Source organism: Acinonyx jubatus, chromosome D2 (assembly GCF_027475565.1).
Source record: "Acinonyx jubatus isolate Ajub_Pintada_27869175 chromosome D2, VMU_Ajub_asm_v1.0, whole genome shotgun sequence".
NCBI lineage: Eukaryota > Metazoa > Chordata > Mammalia > Carnivora > Felidae > Acinonyx > Acinonyx jubatus.
In genome coordinates, this window is record NC_069393.1 from 3517305 (window position 1) to 3537555 (window position 20251).

Sequence of the window (20251 nt, forward strand, 5' to 3'; positions counted from 1 at the left end):
GGAAGAAACTTATTTTCCCTCAGTAAAAATTTCGTTACAGAAACATGTTAATTTACCAACCGATACACTCTGAGTGACTAGAACAGAATCAACAATCTCAGAACAGTTGGCGAGACTTTCCCCACTTTCCTGAAAATCGATCCTCAGATTTATTTTGATCTCAGTCCTTCTTAGTAGGCTTATTGAATAATTGAACATATACACATGATTCTCAACAGCAGTACTCAGGACCAACCGACGTTTCAGCATCTAGATAAGAAGCTGGGTAAGATAACCCGAGTTAATAAGCACCGTCATCTAAATTCATCTCATTGCTAGTCTCAAATTTGCCTCTGGGGAGTGGTCCAGCTGGCCCTGCCTAAGAACCATCCCCATCTCTGAAGAAAGCAGAAACAGATGTGTGAGAGTTGTCCCTTCACCCTGTGCATTTTCTTTTAAGGTTCATATATTTATTTGGGGAGAGAGGGATGGGAGGAGGGGCACAGAGAGAAAGGAAGACAAGGAGTCCCAAGCAGGCTCTGCACTGTCATCCCAGAGCCTGATGCAGGGCTCAAATTCATGAACCAGGAGATCACGACCTGAGCCGAAGTCAGACACTTAACTGACTGAGCCATGCAGGTGCCCCTAAATCTTCAACCCATGTGTCTAGTTCATATCCTCCCTATGGAGCATGTTTGACAGGGAAAGTTGGAGAAAGCCTAAGCACGCTGGGGTCCCACAGGTAGCACAGAAGGAACAGGATGGCACAGGTTGGGCAGGAAAGATAGAGTTTTGGCCCCCTTCCCAAAGATAATAAGGACCTTAGGTATGAGGACTTCCTTTTATTCACACAAACATACCAACAACTTCCATATCCAGATAAATTCTGGGCCTTACCAAGGAGACACCTTAAGTAGTTCTCCAGTTAACTTCAACGTGCTGGCCTTTTCAAAAACTTAACTGGAAACTCCTCATGTGGAATGGACATTAAAACCCATGTTATATGCTTTTGACCATTGGTAATAAAGGTAGACGCCGACCTTAGGTGAAAGATGTGCAAAGTAATGTAGGTGGTAAACATGGGCCCTGGTGCTGCTTATCCAGCACGGGGCACCCGAGTTACAGCAGGAGGAGCTAAGACACTGTGGTCAGAGCTGGAATGGGTAGTAATCAAAGGTTAAAAAAAATACTAAAATGGCATAGCGGGAAGTTGGCAATCCATCCTGCCTGGAGTCATCTGAGATTTGGGGAGTTTTCGAAACACGCAAAAATGCTTTGAATGTTAGCAATGATTTTCTTTTTCTTTTTCTTTGAGGGAGTGGGTTTTGCAAAGCACAAATGGGATTCTTGGGCACATGGGGATGGGAATAAAATAGTTAAGGAGAAAATCAAGGAGGGTAAATGGTTTTTCCCTTTACTTTCAGGGGGAATCAATTTACCAAAGAATAGCAGGTGGCTGCCTCAGCACCGTGATGAAAATCATTTCTGCAGTTCTAGGGACACGTCTCAATGCCAAAGGCACCTAGAGAATTGGGCCTCAGTGTGGGCACGAGGCTCCTGTCATCGCAGAGATAAGTTCAATCAAAATTTTATAAATCAATGTAATTCACTGCTGAAGTTTCTTACCAATGTTAGAGGAAAGTCCATGTGTTTTACTCAAGAAAATACCTAACAATCTGTAGCCCCATGGAGTCCAGCCCTCCTCTTCCAGAGCCTTCTTTCCTTCTATTTTTTTTTTCCTATTTTCTAGCTCAGCTCTTGGAGAGCTTACCTCAGTTCTACACTTGGGGGGGGGGGTGGTCAATGGCTGGGCTGAGAAGAGTTGCCCTTTCCCCTGCTGTGACAAGTCACACAAGTCACACACATAAGGGTCCCCAGGGAGGCAGGCACCAGTGACTTCTGTCTAGCGTACCATTTTCCGTAGAAGACTTCAGTGACCAGCTAGCCCGGCGAGTCTTGACATCTGTGGGCGGTGTTTGGGGAATATACAACCTATACACCCTACTTTTGCAAGGAAGAACATAGAAAACTCATCTTTTTTCTACCTCTTTGAAACTAAGGTATGAGTGTGAGATGCAGGCTTCGCCAATCAGACCCACTTGCCCAAGACTTTATTTGGACGGTAGAGAAGGGATGCATTCTAGATCCATCTTGTTACTGCATACAGAGGCAGAGTCGTCCCCTCTTGAGGGTGGGGTTGCTTGTGAGGTCATGACGCTTGGGCGGGAGTAGTATCGGTGGTATCAGCGAATCAAGTTAATTCATTACTGAAGTTTCTCACCAAGTATCAAAGGAGATTTCATTCGTTTTACTAATTCTATCTCACACAGATTGGAAGGCCAACTGAAAAGCTGTCTTTCCTCTAAGTGCTGCCCCCAATTCTCTTTCCATCCATCCAGTTAGCACTGACTTTTCTTCTTATACCCGCCACACTCCATGAGACTCTATTCCATTTTCTTCCACCATAGCGCTGCCATTTTCAATGCGAGTCAAGTCAAGCCTGTCTGGGTTCCTATCCATTCTCCCCTCCCTTAGTGACCCAAGTCTATGATAAACATGTACAGAAAAAGCGTCCTATATGATTTTAGTGAGACCATGAACCCAAATTAAGAAGGTCTGATCCAATCCGACCAAGGAGCATAGAGGTTCGTAAATTTCCCAAATTTATGATAAGTTGGTCAAAAACTGGTCCGGAGTTGAGGGGTTTGGACGGTCAGTCTGGCACCCTCTTCCATGTCACACTGCTCTGCAGCAGCCCCGGGTGGCCTGGGTGCCTTGGAGTTCTCCATGCAACCATGGACCAGACCTAGGTGTGCTTGGCTTTCAGAGGCAGATCGGGTTGGAAACTCTCAGGGTGGTACGGCCATGCGCAATTGTGTGTGTAATCTAAAGAATTATATATATTGTAGTTTGGTGAATACCGTGAGTGCTGAGTGCTGAGTACTATCCATAGAATAACTACAATGAACTTTTCTCTGGTAGAGTCCAATTTACCGCGACCTGAAAGTACTTGCAGAGGAAAAGTCCTCAAAAGTCTCAATAAAATCGTCCAGGAGTCTCCAGCACCTGCTCCTTCTCTTCAGTTCCCACATTTTAGACCCTCATTGCCTCTCCATGGACTATTGGAATGCCCCCCTAACACGTCTGTTGCTTTCCAGTTTCCCCACACATTGTACACACAGCCACCAGAATAATCTTTGTAAAAGTTGGATCATGTCACTGCTCACCTGGAAATCTTTTAGTCCACTAAAGGATGCTTATGGTTTTTAACCCCCTTGAACACTTGTCCCAACCTAGATGACCGGACATTTCTGCCCCTTCCCCCTATTATACATTCTGTGAAATTGCTAAAATTTTCAGACTTAACATTCTGAACCCACAACTACTTTACAAAAAAGGATGTGATTTCTGGGTGTTTATGGTATGCATATAAATATATTCAGAAAGAGGGGCGCCTGGGTGGCTCAGTCAGTTAAGTGTCCAACTCTCGATTTCAGCTCAGGTCATGATCTCACGGTTCATGAGTTTGAGCCCCTCATTGGGCTCTGCACTGACAGTGAGGAGCCTGCTTAGGATTCTCTCCCTCTCTCTCTCTCTCTCTCTCTCTGCCCCTCCCCTTTCTCAAAATAAATAAACAAATGATTTTTTTTTTAATTCAGAAAGAACAGAAGATAACTTCCATGTTTTTCTCATTGACATATTCCACGTGTCTAAAACAGGACCGGGCACTTAGGAGATGTTTAATAAATATTTATCGTAGAATGAAATATGGGCAGGGCTGGTTGTATAAAAGGGATTACTGAATGGTTGTAGCAACTGGAGGCTGTATGGAAATATACAGATAAAGTATCCAGTTCTACGTGCATATGTCTGGTTGGCTGACCTCAAAGGTAATACAACTTTACTTTGGAAGCCTCAATCATTTCTTTTTAAAGACCCAGAGAAGTCAGAAGGCAGTATTCATTCATCCACTCATTCATTCATCCAACGTATTCAGCACTGGCTACAGAAATGGTACGAAATTTTATGCCTCTCCATTTGAGAAAAAAATCAGCGTAAGCCCTGTTTTTGGTACAGAAAAGGCCACACAAATACCTTTAAAATAATTGGTAAAAGTAGCTTCTGGGATGCACATACCTCTTCAGACTGCATACTAAATTCAGTGGCTTCAGTGAAAGGAATCAAAGACCCAGGGGTTAATGTCATACCCCAGATGTTCAGTGAGCCCCGACATCAGATATAGTCAAATTAACAGCATCCATAATTTTCAAAATTTTTACCTAAAGCTCTGTCCTATTTGCCATTAAGAGATAGACCTCAGACAGTCTGAAAACTAGTGAGGGGCATAGAATGCTCTCAGAATCAGAGCTGGGACACGAGTTGCTTCCACTGATTCTGTAAGACTTGCATCCAAGTGGGGAAAACTGGATAACCACATGCAAAAGAATGAAACTGGGCCCTTACCTTATACCACACACAAATATTAACTCAATATGGATTAAAAACTTAAATGTAAGACCCGCAACTATAAAGTTTCTAGAGGAAAACAGGGAAAAATCTTTATGGCATTGGCCTTGGCAATGATTTCCTGGGTATCATGCCAAAACCACAGGCAACAAAAACAAAAACAAGCAAGTGGGACTACATCAAACTGAAAAGCTTCCGCACAGCCAAGGAAACAGTCGCAGAGTGAAAAGGCAACCAAGGAGTGGGAGAAAATATTTGCAAACTGTGTATCTGATAAGGAGTTAATATCCAAAATATACAAAAAGTCGTACAACCGAATAGTAAAAAATCTAACACACCAATAAAAAAAAAATATGAGCTAAGGACTTGAATAGACATTTCTCCAAAGAAGACACCCAAGTGGCCAACAGGTATATGAACAAAAACAAAAACAAACACAAAAAACAAAGCTCAACGTCACTTATCCTTAGGGAAATGCAAATCAAGTCGAAACCACAATGAGATATCACCACACACCTATTAGGGCGGCTACTATCAGCAAAAGACAAGACCGTAAGTACTGGTGAGGATGTGAAGAAATTAGAACCCTCATGCACTGTTGGTGGGAAAGCAAAATGGTGCAGCCACTATGGAAAACAATACTGAAGTTCCTCAAAATGGTAGAAACAAAACTGCCATATGATGTAGCAATGTCACCTCTGGATGCTCACCCAAAAGAATTGAAATCGGGGTCTCAAAGAGGTATTAGCACTCCCATGTTCATTGCAGTATCATTCACAGTAGCCAACAGGTGGAAACAACCAGAATGTTCATCGAAAGATGAATGGATAGGCAAAATGTACTGGAATATCATTTAGCCATGAGAGAGAAGGTAATTCTGCCACAAGTGACAATGGGGATGGGGCTTGAGGACACGATGCTAAGTGAAATAAGCCAGTCTCAGAAAGACAAATATTGTATGATTCCACTTATATGATGTATTTCAATAGTTGACTTCACAGAATCAAAAAATGGAATGGTGATTGCCAAGAGGCAATCCTTCCTTTTCTGGAAGGAAAGACAATGGAGGGCACAAAGTTTTGAACTCTAGAGCCAATACTAGTAATATTCATTTAAAATTTGTTAGGAGGGTACATCTCATGTAAAAAAATAAACAGTTTTAAAAATTAGCTAATGCTTTTAAAGCTCCTCTTAAAATATTTTTGTTTATTTATTTATTTATTTATTTTTAAATTTACATCCAAGTTAATTAGCATATAGTGCAACAATGATTTCAGGAGTAGATTCCTTAATGCCCCTTACCCATTTAGCCTATTCCCCCTCCCACAACCCCTCCAGTAACCCTCTGTTTGTTCTATACCTATTAAAATAATTTTAAAAAGGGGGGGAGGGGGCACCTGGGTGGCCCAGTTGGTTGAGCATCTGACTCTTGATTTTGGCTCAGGTCATGATTTCATGGTTCGTAGGCTCCTGGGGTTGAACTCCTGCTTGGGATTCTCTCTCTCTCTCTCTGCCCCTTCCCCGCTCATTCTCCCCCCACCCAAATAAGTAAATAAACATTTTTAAAAATTAAAAAAAAAATCAAACTCTTCTTTCCTATTCTTCTCTTGGCTGCCAGGAAGTTCAGAGTCAATGCCTACACTGGTTGCCTCCTCTTAGCTCTAGGTTTCTGGGATTCCCATTCTCCCCACCCCGTTACTCAGAGCTGAACCCACACACGTCACTTAAATAGTTTTATTGTACTTGCGCTTTTAACGGTTTTGGAAATGGGCAGGGCATAACTGGAAAATAAATGACTTCTTCCAGAAGCCTAACAGCGAGGACGGCATTAGAGCACAGGCTCCCTGTTTACCAAATCTGTGGCTCTGCAGGAACATACGATAAATGAACAGACATGAAACATTTCTTCTGAGCTTTGGCCCGGGGTCACGGACAGAAAGGCGATGGTGTTAATTACAATAGAGAAGCTCAGGGAAAGAGCAGGTTGAAGGACAATGGAGAATTTAGTTTAGGAAGTGTTGAGCTTGAGGGGCAGGCCATCCAGGGTGAGATGTCTACCAGCGTGTAGAAATTGCATATGAGCTCTGTGTGCCTCAGTGTTCTCATCCGTAAAACGGGACCCTAATAGGACCTCTCTCATGGGGTTAGTGAGAAGGCCAGATAAGACAATGTAAGCAAAGTGTTTTGTCACGGTGCCTGGTTCATTGGAAGTACTAAGCATAAGGGAACAGAAATCACTGCAGGGCTAGAGTGGATGGATCCCTTTCTCCCGCCTATTTCCTACTCAGTGGGTCTTGTTAATTTCCCCATAATGTATCTTTCTGTGTCTCCTTCTCCCTTTCCACTCATCTCCCGCTTACTCAGACCCTCTTTTCCAACTTCAGAAAACATATCTTGGTCCCTCCACCTCCCCCAGACCGGGCGCTGCCAGATGCCCTTCCTAGAGCACAGTGACGACCCCTTCTCTCCACTGGCGCTCGTGACCTTCAGTAGCTCCCACTCGCCACTGTAGAAAGTCAGAGCCACCCTGGTGCTCTAGGCCTACCTTTATCTGCTTTTGCAAACTGATAGTCGAATGCCCATGATCTCTACCCTCACCCAGACCAGGCTTTGCTGGCAACAGCTAAAGCAGTCTATTATTCACCCATAACTCATTCATTCATTCATTCATTCACGGTATGTGAAGCCACCCTGAGCTCTCTGGAGCCCCACAGGCTCTGCTCTTTTCTAGCTCCATGACCCCGTGCAGGTTACTCAGGCGCTCAAGCATCAGTTTTCTTATCTTTAAAGATGAGGGAAGTAATGCCCTACGAGTATTTTGACGTGAATATAAATAAGATAAGTGAAGGGATCTGGCACACAAAAAAGAGCTTACTAAACAAGCCTTTCCCTTCCTAAGTAGCTTGCCCATCATATGTCCCGTCCCACACCTGCTGGGAACCCTCGAGCCTTCCCCCTCCATCCCGTATGAAGGAGAGGGCAGCGTCACATCCAGACAGCTGAGGTGACATGACACTCTGGTCCCAGTGTTGCCCCAGGGGGCTGGCCTTTCTCCTGCGGGGGTGACAGAGCCCCGAGTTGGCAACTGCCTCCCCAAGGAGCACGGGTAGGTGTGACGAGCTCAGAAGGTCTGAACTTGATGGCCCGATGAAGTTGGGGTCCAGTCCCCTCATTTTGAAAAAGGAAAAAGCACATAGTTTATCCTGGTCATGCAGCGAACAAGGGCCGTGCTTCTCGCGTGCCAAATCCAGCCCTCGTCTGTATCTGCCTTTCTCCTGATAAAGGGTTTGCTCACGTAAGCTGCTTCAGGAAAGACTATGACCTGTGGATGTTTGAGTCCCTGCCACCCAGAGCAGTGGCCGGGCATACAGCAGGTGCTAGATAAATGTGTGGTGAATGAAGGCATGAAGGAATGGGATGCCCGTCCCAGTGGACTAGGCCCTCCAGGGCTTCCGAAGGGCCCCTTCTGAGGAATTTCCTGTTGTGCCAGTAACAGAGGGCTCGGAAGGCTTCTATCAGTTCCATGAACTGGGATGAACGGGCCGCCACGGCGTGTCATCAGACCTCCACGCAAGGTCGTCCGAGCTCCACTGAAACCCGCCACTGGGAACACCCGCCGGGTAGCCCCCAAATCGGACACTCTTCTCGTGATGCCTGATGGGCAGCTTACTTGGAAAAGGGCTTCTGACAGGAGATGCTCGACAAGACAGAAAGCTTCTTCTTGGCAGAGACCCGCCTCTGATCGCAGGGCACGGCTAGTCACTGTCGGCTGCCTCTTCCAGGACCCCACGGTGGCAGCCAGATGTCCCAGCCATATGCTGATTTTCCTGGCTTTCCTTTATTAACGAACCTCAGAGACACGAAGTATCTGGGTGGCCTCGTTGCTTAGACTGCTTGATGATAATGTCTCTTAGCTGGGACAGGACCGAAACGCATTTCTAAATGGGATACAAGCCGTCAGGAAAAGCTGACCCCAGAGACACGGAACATTGCTCTTGGCTGGCAAGCCCAGTGCGGGCTCTGGGGGCCCGTGTCCTGTTCTGATCCCGACTTCCTTCCTTAGGAAGCCTGATGTTGCCATTTGATAACCTGTCCCGGGGAGCGTCATTAGAACCTGGGCTTACTGACGATGTTCTGTTCTCCCTGAACACACACACTCAGTCAAAGTCACCTCAACTAAGGCAGAACAAAGAGGAAACTGCAGCTCGGAGGTCTCAGGCTCCCCTGGGCGGGGGTGGGGGGCACCGTCCCTGAGTCAGCGCTGGCTAGAAGGTCTGCTGTGACGCTGGTCCTCGTCAGCCCCACGCTTCGTTCAGGGCTGTGACTCAGCTCGGTAGCAGCAGCAATGACTCAAAGACAACATTAGCTGAACTCTGATTATCACCAACTTCCCCTGCCCATGTCCAGAGCCCCATGCACTCGGCACTAATATGCTGAGTGCTGCGGGGGGCCAGCGTCTGTCTCTTTGAGGGGCACTAGGAACGTCTTTCCTCCCTGTCGGATGTCATAAGCCCAAAAGTCCTTTATTACAACTCCCTCTTTCGATTCTTCTCTGCCCTCTTGTCAGACTAAATATCAATAGAAGGTTATCCTGTGGAGTGACTAGTATTTTAGGTGGGGTCCATCGTTCATAATTTTCCTACATGGCTGTCTGGATGGTTCTACCAGGCCTCCCATCCTTAATTTCCCTCAGGACCAGCCCTTCGTGTCCTTAAAAATAGCATTCCATTTTTGAAATGATTCAGAATCCACATGTCAAGGTCATTCACTGCACGACAGGGACAGCTTCTTCCGGAGAAGACTCACTTGGGAGGAGGCATTTGGGGTTGCTTGGCTCATAATAGGAGAGGCCTGACCTCTGAGAGGGTCGTCCCCTCCGCAGAGACTGGGTTCTGCTCTGTCATTTCACCGTTTTCACTCAGAGGCATATCCAGATTGTCCCTAGAGCAGAGGGGGACTGAGCCCAGTGTGTTACTCACCGATCCCTGAATGCACAGGCGGTCTCCAGGCCTTCGGCCTTTCCTCTCCTCACTCTGCCTTCGCCCTGTCGCTTCCCCGTGGCACCTTGAAGGTTCCGTAGAGGCGGGGAGGAATGCAGCCAGGTCCTTAAAGTCAAGACCAAACCAGGAACTCCAAACAAGCCATCGGAATTATGCCAGGCTGTCTTCTCTCTTTGTCCGCTCAGCTTGGTACGTGCTCGTCCCCTGCGCCTCATCGGTCCCGAGCAGCTTGTAGTTTGGGATCCAGTTCGCGATTTCAAGTTTGTTACCTCCCTCCCCAGCTCTCTTTTTTCCATTTCGGTGCCTGAGGATTGTCACCGGAGCCCCCTTTGTCTGTCGGGCTGGTTTGGTCAGTCACGAGTGATGCCCTGCTTCTGACCCCAGTCCTACGCTAGAGGCCGGTAAAGCAACACCTTCTTCCTTCGTTATCTTAAAATTCCACCCAATGTTCAAAGACGAACTCAGCTTCCACAGGTGAAATAATCTCTCTGTTCTCCATACCAGTAATTTATTTGTATTTCTCTTGTGTTATTTACTCACACCCCCCCCCAACAAAACAGCATAAGTGCTTCCATATAATTTATTTCTCGATTTGGTTCTCTTCAAGAGCAAACTTTTATCTCTTTGTTTTTCCCTCCAGCAGCCCTTACTATGCATGAGATTGAGAGGCTGCCTAGGAAAACGCCCATCGAGTTGCAGCAAAGTGGTCCAATGAGCAGGAAATTAAGAGACATACTCTAATTGTCTTACTTTACGGAAGTCTCTAACTTGTGGTGAGCTGACTGTAAGTGAAAAAGCTCTCCTTTCAGTGCAACGAGAATCAGAAGTACTGAGCTTCATACCCCAACTCTTCCTGTTCCAGTGGGAAGCATATCTGGGTTTTGCTTTTCTCATCTTCATCAGAGCCTGGAACAGTGTGTAAGCATGCACAGGTTACCTGTGTTCACTGTTTTGCAATATATACTGGTGATCTAAGTGTCTCTAAATCTTTGGGCAAGAGCACCCAAATGCATATCATCTTGGAGGCTTACAGTCTTTTGTTAAAATGTTTTTAATATTTTATTTATTTGAGAGAGAGAGAGAGAGACAGAGCACAAGTCGGGGAGAGGCAGAGAGAGAGGGAGACATAAAATCTAAAGCAAGCTTCAGGCTCTGAGCTGTCAGCACAGAGCCCGACAAGGGGCTCGACCTCACGCACTGCAAGATCCTGACCTGAGCCGAAGTCAGATGCTTAACCGACTGAGCCGCGCAGGCGTCCTGCTGGAGGCTTCTAGTCTTGAGTCAGGAATCTGTATCATCCTGCGTTTCTCCTTTTGGATGGAAATGAACGTGAATCAATGTAATGGAAATTATTACCTTTTGGATTTCAGGCTATCATGTGTCTCTATAGGCTGAGATCGACGGAGAAAAACTGTTGCCCTGGGGTGGGGTCCTACGCATCCCATCCACAGACCAGACCCAAAAAGAGTTGTTTTTATGTGTTGTTTCTATATCTTCTACCAGAAATCGTGCAGGTTTTATGTTCCATTGGCTCCCAGAAGTGGCAGTTAATTTTGCTAGAAGTAGTGATGAGTTTTTGTCTCCCACAGAGTTGAAGGCAAAAGATTCTAGAATGTTAGTAAACGTATTATGATTTTAAGTAGCTCCCATGCATTAACCGTCATCACTAGACTGATGAGTAACTTTTGTGCAAAATTTCCCAACTTGCGAAAAGACCCCGTGGTCTTTTCAGGAAATGCTACATAGCGATTCCTCGCCCTTGAAAAATCACAGTGAAGGAAGCTTAACTATGTGTGTTAAGTTTAGATAAAAGACTGAAAATTCCCAAGGAAAAGAAACTGAGTTTATTTCATTTAATCTGGTATTTTTCCAAGCTTGGTTAGCACAGATAATGCATGATGATCTCAGGGAACTGGTTCCTCTTAGTACATATGTTGGATATGTTGCCCGAGTGAATATCCTCTTGGTAATTTACAGAACTCCATACCTCTCTCTTCAGTAGGCAAGGCGTGTTTGTTACTTCAGTATAAAATAATAGCTCATGACAGATAAGCCTCCTAAGAGCGGACAAATCCATTGGTTCGTAGTTGGGCTTTTTCTCAACTTCAAAAGGCCCAAGCCATAAGCAGCACTTACTCAATCTGCTTCCAATTTGCACATTCTAAACACAATCTGGCTCTCAGGTAAAGGGATGATTAAAAAAAAAAAAAAATCTTTTTTTTTCATAGAAATCTGCCTTTTATAAATGTCTTCCATTCTCTGGCTCCAGATAAATCAGAAATACCCCAAGAATAACCGTCTTTCGAGAAGTTTGGCTTTTTCATTACGGTCTCTAAGAAAACATCCTAAGATTTGACTCCCGAGTTGACGGAGATTCAAGTTGGTTTCATTCCATCTATTCAGTCCTAATTCCAACACGGAAAAAGAATATTAGGGAGAATGGAGGTATTCTGAATAACATCTGGGGAGCAGAGAAAGAAAGAAAGGATTGGACTTAACTGTGCCGTCGAGGAATTGATGACCTAGCAAAAGTGAATCATGACTGTTGGTCATGTCTACTCACGGTCAAATGGGACAGGACAGGAGAACAGCCCAAGTCCGGCCGGGTCTGTGCCTCAAAGCACCATGGGGGAATGGGAGGAGCTTATTCGCAGCCCGCCTTTTCTTCTGACAGCCCTTTACATCTGGTAACTTGCAGTTCCTCCCATGATATCACCCCCATCCAATTACCCTCATCCTCTCTCATTTCTCTTCCCCTTTTTAATCAAGACCAGCTCTCAGGAAAAGTGCTTTCAAACTACGGTTCACATACCTGCTGAAACGGAGGACTTTATCCTTCCCAGGAGTCTTTGTGAATCGGCGTGAAATAGCATCTCCCAAGACTTCCTGCCTGGCCCAGCATAGCCCCATCTCAGCTGTTTACAGTGAGCATCCAGATATCTTCCGATGACCCGCCTCCCCTTCAGTGATAGCTTTTCTTAGGATTTATCCTGTCCTACATTTTTCCTATGTGGCAGGCACTGTATTGAGTGTCCTGTTTTTGAATTCTGCCAATAACCTATGAGGTCGAGCAGTAGGTCCATTTTAAAACGGGGGACAGTCAGAGTTAATTCCCAACTGTCGGAGGGCACAGCTGGCGTCTGCACTGAGGGAGGTTCCGTCAAACTCCAAACATGTGCTTTCGACGGCTCTGTAGACACTCACAAGGAGCCCAGCCCCGCAAGGCTGTCAGTACTTCTGACCTAGCAGCTGGAGCAGGTGGTGGGTGCACCCTGGGGCTTACCGAACCCACTCAGCCACCCACATAGGTCAGCCTCTCGGACCCTCTTCTCCAGGGTCCTCTAAGTATATGGGATCGCTGTCAACCCCTGCCATCGGGTCTCTGGAACCTGGGGCGAGGGATCATAGCTTGGCACTCCACTCTGGAATCTTCTTCCTGGTCTCCTCTCCCGGGATGCTACCCTGGCTCTCAAGCACCTGTTTCCTGACACTCTTAGCCCTTCTCTTCCTCCTGAGCCCTGCTTTTCCTCATGTTCACCCTTGGCTAGGGGGAGGTAACAGGAAAATCTAGTTTTCATAGAGGCTGTCTCCGTATTTCCTCAAATCACATTATACAGGGGTATACGTGTGAGTGTATATACGTACATAAATTTATATTCACACATATAGATCTCTCTATGTGAATGCCCATGCATGTGTGCACATTCACATACACACACACACACACAAAATATATAGACCACCCAATGGTTGATGAACAAAACTGTCCTGGCCATTCTATTACCCTGAGCAGTATTCAAGTGATACTCCCTGGAGCCTGGGGAGTTGCTGGCTAATATTAACACTGTGATAGTCACATTTTTCTTTGTCGTCAACAATGTGCAACAGACTTCTTAAATTTTTGTAAATATTTATTTACTTTTGAGAGAGAAAGAGAGAGACAGAGACAGAGACAAAGAGACAGAGTGTGAACAGGGGAGGGTCAGAGAGAGAGGGAGACAAAGAATCCAAAACAGGCTCCAGGCTCTGAGCTGTCAGCACAGAGCCCGACACGGGGCTCAGACTCACAGACCGCGAGATCATGACCTGAGCCAAAGTCGGACGCTTAACCGACTGAGCCACCCAGGCGCCCCAGCAATGTGCAACAGACTTCTGAATGGTTAAGTAACCGGATGAAAACTTTTACAAAACTTTTGGTGACTACAGTCAATGTGAAGAAGTGGATCCCACCCCAGCAGCACTCCACAAATTCAGCATCCAATAGATACTTCTGGAACACCGAGCACATAACAGTCACCAGGATGCAAAGTTGAAAAGACGTGGTTCCTAGCCTCGGCAGGCTGACCTCCATAAGAAGACAGACGAGCACAACATTGCCATGTAATCAGAATATCGGTCCCATGTCTGAGGGTCCCAGTGAGGGCAGTGGGCACAGAGAGGACTATTCATTTACTCATGAGGTGAAATTGTTTTTGTTTTTGTTTTTGTTTTTTGTCTTTTTATAATTTGCAAATGTTTGGTTTCCCAAACTAGATTTGAAGCCCTGGAAGAGAAAAGAAATTCAGCATTCCGTGTTCTCCTGCTCTCTGCGTTAGCATTCACACGGTCACCTACCTAGAGCCAAGCACTAAGTCCTAAGGCAGGCTACTTCCGTGTTGCATAAGGAACGATATTGAGTCGCCTCCCAAAGGTGCTTTAAGGACAAGCTAGTAGAAATGAGGCCAAAGTGTTTTGTCAGTAAACGTTTAAGACGGCTGCAGAAATACTTCGCCACACACTAGTGGAGGAGAAAAGGGCAAGGTTTCTAGAACAACTTTCAGATCACAGTGACACTCTTGGGTTTGAGAAAGTAGGAAAACCCACCGTCAGGCACTGGCCACAGCACCCAGGGACCAAGGAGCCACGAAGCGAATCCTGGAGAAACCAGGACCCCGGAAGGACGCCCTGCCCCTGGCCGGAGAAGGTTGGGGAGACACTGGCTCTCACTGCAGGCATTTTGGAGAACGAATCGAGGGGTCAGGACGCCTGGACAGAGCGTTGCTTACAGCACCCTTAGGTGGGGAGGGGAGTTCTTTTGTCCAGCCAGCACTCACCTGGCTCCCAAAAGGCAAATGTAGACTCAAAGATATGACCATCCAAGGTGGTTTGGGGTGCGTGGCCAGTCCCGCTTGGCAGTCACCCTCCCCAAATTAAGGTTCCACTTCCGCTAATCCCCACACAAGCGTTCCAGAACCCTGATCGAAGCCGCCTGCCTTGGGCGGATTGTTGAATAGTGTCGACTAACAGGGAGCTGATGTCACTGGCATAAAACAGACCACAACTCTGAACCCCGAAAACCCATTCCGGCATCTGCTCTTAAAACACCATTTCATTGTTTTCATGAATATCTTAATGAATGCATAAGTAATAATCCATGAAATGTAGAGGCCTGTACGTCATATTTGTGAAAGGGTATCATTTAACCTCGTGGATTCTATGAACATGCTCAGAATTCTTTAAATTATACAACAGAAGGGGCGCCTGGGGGGCGCAGTCGGTTAAGCGTCCGACTTCAGCCAGGTCACGATCTCGCGGTCCGTGAGTTCGAGCCCCGCGTCAGGCTCTGGGCTGATGGCTCGGAGCCTGGAGCCTGTTTCCGATTCTGTGTCTCCCTCTCTCTCTGCCCCTCCCCCGTTCATGCTCTGTCTCCCTCTGTCCCAAAAATAAAATAAAACATTGAAAAAAAATTAAAAAAAAAATTATACAACAGAAGAGTTGTGTCATTTCCTGTGACTCAGAATTGCTGTCCTTTCTTTGACGGCCCATCATTTGCTTTTGACCTCGCTATCTTGCAATTTTCTATTCACCTGCATTTATCTTCCACGAGACTGAATTTCTTGAAGGCAGAAAATGTCTCTTGTTCAGTACCTTGTTCTCAGCTTGGCACACACAAGTGGGTGCTGAAGTGTTGGTCGAATGCACGAGTAAATGTTTAGTCTGCTCACACGATAGGGTAGGGTCTTGGGCTTGTAATAGGATTCTCAGCCAAGCCAGGACGGCTTTTGGCTGCAACTGTTTTTCACGCGAGGGAGCTCTTGCCCTCCCGTGTTGTGCTCATGATCACAGATCCATGGAGGTTCCCGAGAACAGAAGTGCTTCCCATGCATGGCTTCTCTTCATACGCTGGACGATGAATTTGTGAACTGATGTAGATTCCAGTCTTCTCATCTCCTTCTTCTCTTCTCTTCTTATCTCCTCATAAAGGATAAGGGAAGCTGTGGTCTCGTCTTGCAGAATGAAAGGAGAAAAGCAAACTGCTTCCTCCCCTCCCCCCCCGCCCCCCTTCCCCCCTCCCCTGCCCCCACCCCCCAGCCTTGCGCCATCAACTTTGGACTAAGACCAGTGCCGCCTAGCTGGGTCCCAAGCTCCTTCTTCTGGAAACTCAGCTAAGGAAGCCTGGGGCTCACATGAAGCTTCTAAGAGTCCTGCACACGTGCTACGTTATTTGCAGTTAGGTCCTGGCTCTCCAAGCTGGGACACGAAGAGACAGAGCTCCTGTTCCTTATGGCACAAGAGCACTTTGGAGAGCAGAAAGCCAGGCGTGCAAAGGACTAGCCTCGCATGCGTGAGTGCCGTGGACCTCCGAGAGCTGAACGCAAACTATTTTGTGTGTCCGTTTCCGGTTTCCCAAAGGTTCTCCTTCCCTCTTTTCTAAGTGGATGGAATCCCCCAAAGCCCTCCCTCTGCTCACGGCTTCACCTTTGGAAAGTGTCTAGCTTGCTGTTTCAAATGAGAAAGGAGACTGGGCTTCCTCTAACCCCCACCCCCCCCCCCCAAAATGAAGGACATCGTTTTTCAGCCTCAAAATACCTCCGTCAAGTGAGAATGACATGGGAATGGCTTGAACAAGATCCAGAGACAGGTTTTCGCACACTGCCACCCGCTAAGAACTATGGTACCTTGAAGGATCATAAGTTCAAAATAGCTTTACAGGCTCATTCCATCACTAAATCTGAGCGGGGAAACAAAAAAACTAGTCACATTAGAACTGTGCCCAACACGTTTTTTTTCCAGACGTTTTTTAGTTGGTGGTGGTGCGATTAGGGGGGAAGTTTGGAGCTATGGGAGGAAGGGAAGAAAGCCTTTGGTGATTCAGCAAATTTTTCATGTTTCTTACTTAGAACCTATATTAGTCAGGCTAGGATTGTGCAGGCTGCTGTAATGACTAATCCCCAGATCTCAGGGGTTTAAAGCCACAGAAGTCGATTTCTACTTCTACTACATGTCCAGCACCGAACAGCAGGGGTTTCTGCTCTTCGTAATTGCTAAGGGACCCAGGCTGATGGGGGCTCCATCATTTCATGACCACCAGTGTCACACAGAGTTTCAGAGTTGACTGGGGCAAGGTCACTTCTGCTCATATGCCTTCAGCCACAGCAAGTCACACGGCCACAGCCAGCTTCGAGGGAGGTGGGGTTATGCACCCAGAGGCGAGCCCTGGGTGGGACTTGATCCCCAAATCCTGTCTCAGGCATCTTTTTCTATCCTGAGCCAAATTTAAAATAGTCATGTGGCACAGAAAGAATTGAAAACAAGTGTAGCCTTGTTTAACTCTGATCTGGAATTGAATGACCATGTCTGTAATAGACAGTTAAAAATGCCTCTACAGAGGACTCAGGTCTTGGATCTGCGGAAAGAATATGTTTGGGAAGAATCTATTGACGCGGTGCCTCCAATCAATCAGGAATATACTCTATGAGAAGGCACATGGGTGATAGGCCAGCTTATACGGGGCCGGTAAAAATGAAAATGCTCCAGCTTGAGTTGTCTCGGGAAGCTGTGCGTGCAAGGTTCACGCCGCTGGATGCAGAGTCTCTGAAGAAGATTTTTTTTGGTGTGAGAAAGTGGTGTTAGGTTTCCTTTGTTAACCTTAGTTCGTAAGATTGCTACCTGCACACATGTTGGTCACTTTCAGACCACCAGCGAATCCCTTGAAAACGTCCCGCTGTGGCGCTCCCTCGGGCAGCACGTCCTTTGAAAACGGTACAGAGAAAGTTAGCATGGCCCCTGTGTAAGGATGGCAGGACGACTCCAGAAGCTTTTTTCCAGTGGGGGAAGATCAAGAACAGTCTACGGGCTGGAGAGTTGTGTTGGTTGCACAACACCGGGGATGTACTCGATGCCATTGCTATAATAGTTAACAGGGTAAATTTTATGCATGTGTGAGCCCACTAAAAATATCATGTTACACTATAATATTTTGGACATAGTAGGTTAAATAAAATGTATTATTAGCATTTGAAAAAAATTAGGGGGCTCATTAAACACAGCTGGGGCAGACATCTGCACTACAAAAGGCCATTAATAACTGGCCATTAATTACAACACTTCATTTCGAGCATCTAATGCATGACAAGTACAGGTCTAATAATTGCAGATGTAGTAGCTCACTGATGCCTTATGAGGACACGGATGGAGTTATTCTTCTCTCCGGTTTTACAGATGAAGAAACAAACCCTTAAAGAAGATGACTGGTCCAAGTTCGCATGGCTGACAGGGACAGGGCCAGGATCAAACCCAGGCTGGCTGGCTGGCCCCAGGTCTTTGTTGTCACCCAGTCCCCAGCGGGGACTGCCCGCGGAAGCAGCAAGTTGAAGCAACCATGAGTCCATAGCCCCGGGCTAGCACAGGGGGGCTGGTGCCCTAAGCCTTGGGTCTCCCTGAGCCCTGCTTGGTGACCAGGGCAGGCATCCCAGCCACGTCTTCAGGAATGGGGGACAGACAGTGCTCAAGCCCAGGCCAAAAAGATGTAAAAATTCTGTTTCATTGTTCGCTTCTTCGCTGGAGGAATTGGTCTGTCCACAGCTACACGTCAGCAAACGCAGACCGCCCTTCTGCAGGGGAGTTCCTGGTACACCCAAAGGTGGGGGCTTTAGGACCCACTCCTCACACCCAGAGGTGGAGTTGGCAAGCAGCCTGTGGGGCAAGAGTCCCATCACGGGCTAGGGAGTGAGTCTAGCCAGGGTACAAGAGCCATTGGGTTGCTCAGTTTGCTGATGGTCATGAGCTACACCTTGACCCTAGGCTGACAGCGGTGATGGAAGTGAAGGCTTTGGTTAGCCCAAGTCCCATCAGGAGGGTTGGGGCTGAGAGGACTCACATCCACCCTCACCTGTTCCCTCCCTCACCCAGCCCCTCCCTCCCTGTGCCCATCCACACCCCTTCCCTCATCCAGACCCTTCCTTCCTATGCCCACCGCCCCCAGCAAACCCCTCCCTCCCTGTGCCTACCCACGCCCCCTTCCGTGCCCACCCTCTCCCCATGCCAACTTATACTCCTCAAGTCCCTGAGTTTAGAGTTCTGAGCCAGCTCAGGTGGACAGTTGGATGCCATCTGATGAACACTCACCCTTTCTTGGACAGCCACCTCTGCTGCTGCCTCTCCCCTACCTGCCCATGTGCAGACCCCTTCCCCCCCACCCCCAGCAAATATCTTCACTTCATCTCACAGGAGCGTGGAGGCACGGGAACTGCGACACACTTCTGCAGGTGCGAAGATGAGGTCACAAACCTTTAAACTAAGTTGCAGCAATAATGGAAGAGATAGAAGGCATTTATGTACAAATACTATTCCTTTTTAACAGCACAGACACGCTTCTTTCTGTTATCGCTTCTAATTTAAAAGTGTTCAGGGAGCTTCTGAAGGCCACAGACTATAAGGAAGAGCTAGACTGGTTTTATTTTCCTTCGGAAATTGTCTGTCCTCTTGTCTGTCAGCCTAGCTGACTGTCAGCTCCGTGAGGACCGAAGCAGTGGCTTTTATCTTTGATTTTTGTCCCTTTGATTTCCTTGACTTACCCAGGCACGCTCCTCTGTGAGCCGTTCCCCGGGTCACTCTTGCTTTCAGAACTTTCAAGGCTGACTTCCCCAACCACTGAAGCCACATTTGCTCCCCTACCCCCAACCCCCATCCCTGTCTCTGTCGTTCCTGCTCTTTTTCCTGACACATATTGTAATCATGTATTTGTTTGTTATCCTTCTTTTCCTGCTAGAACATTAGCACCTTGAGGGCACAGACTTCGGTTTTGTTCACTGCTATAACCCCAGTGCCTAGAATAGGGACTGTTGAATGAATGAATGAATGAATGAATGAAGGGAAAATGAATGAATGAATGGTTATAGGAATTACCCATCCCGAACAATCCATGTACTTAGACATTTCCATTCCTATCTTCTCCACTGAACTGCTGACCTGATACATCACCTCACTTGGCTGTCTAAGAAGGATGACCAAAGAGCATGGCCCCAGAAACTGCCCTTGGCGTTTCTCTCCCCCACAGATGTAACTCAGTAAAAGGTACCATCAGGCACCCAGACACTCAAGAAAAATCTGGGCATCATCCTTAATTACATTCCCTCCCTTACACTCACATCCAATCCGTTGGCACAACCTGCTAGCTTTACCTCCAAGACAAATCTCTGCTGTGTTAGCTTCTCTCCATGTCCCTGTACTTTCTAACCCAAGCCACACTACCAGAATTTCTCACTTAGATTAGACACAGGCTTCTAACTGTTCTCTTTACACTCATGTCCTTCTATGACCCCTGCCTTCTAGGGCAGACCAAATGATCTTTTAAAAATGCAGAGCAAATCGTGTCACTTCCCTGCAGAAAATCCTTCCATGGCATGATCTACCACAGCATGTAGACCAGGATTCAGGCTCCTTACCATGGCCACCCAGGTCCCACACCATAGGCTCTGCCTCTCACCTCGCCTGCTAACACGTTCCTATTGAATACCTTCCTGTCCCTACGTTCCACCCACGTC

At 46.9% G+C, this 20251-nt stretch overlaps 1 pseudogene; it reads left to right on the forward strand.

The window, feature by feature from the left end:
- The first annotated feature begins 17437 nt into the window (after positions 1-17437).
- On the forward strand, positions 17438-17530 carry LOC113595851 (uncharacterized; annotated as a pseudogene).
- The last annotated feature ends 2721 nt before the right edge of the window (positions 17531-20251 follow it).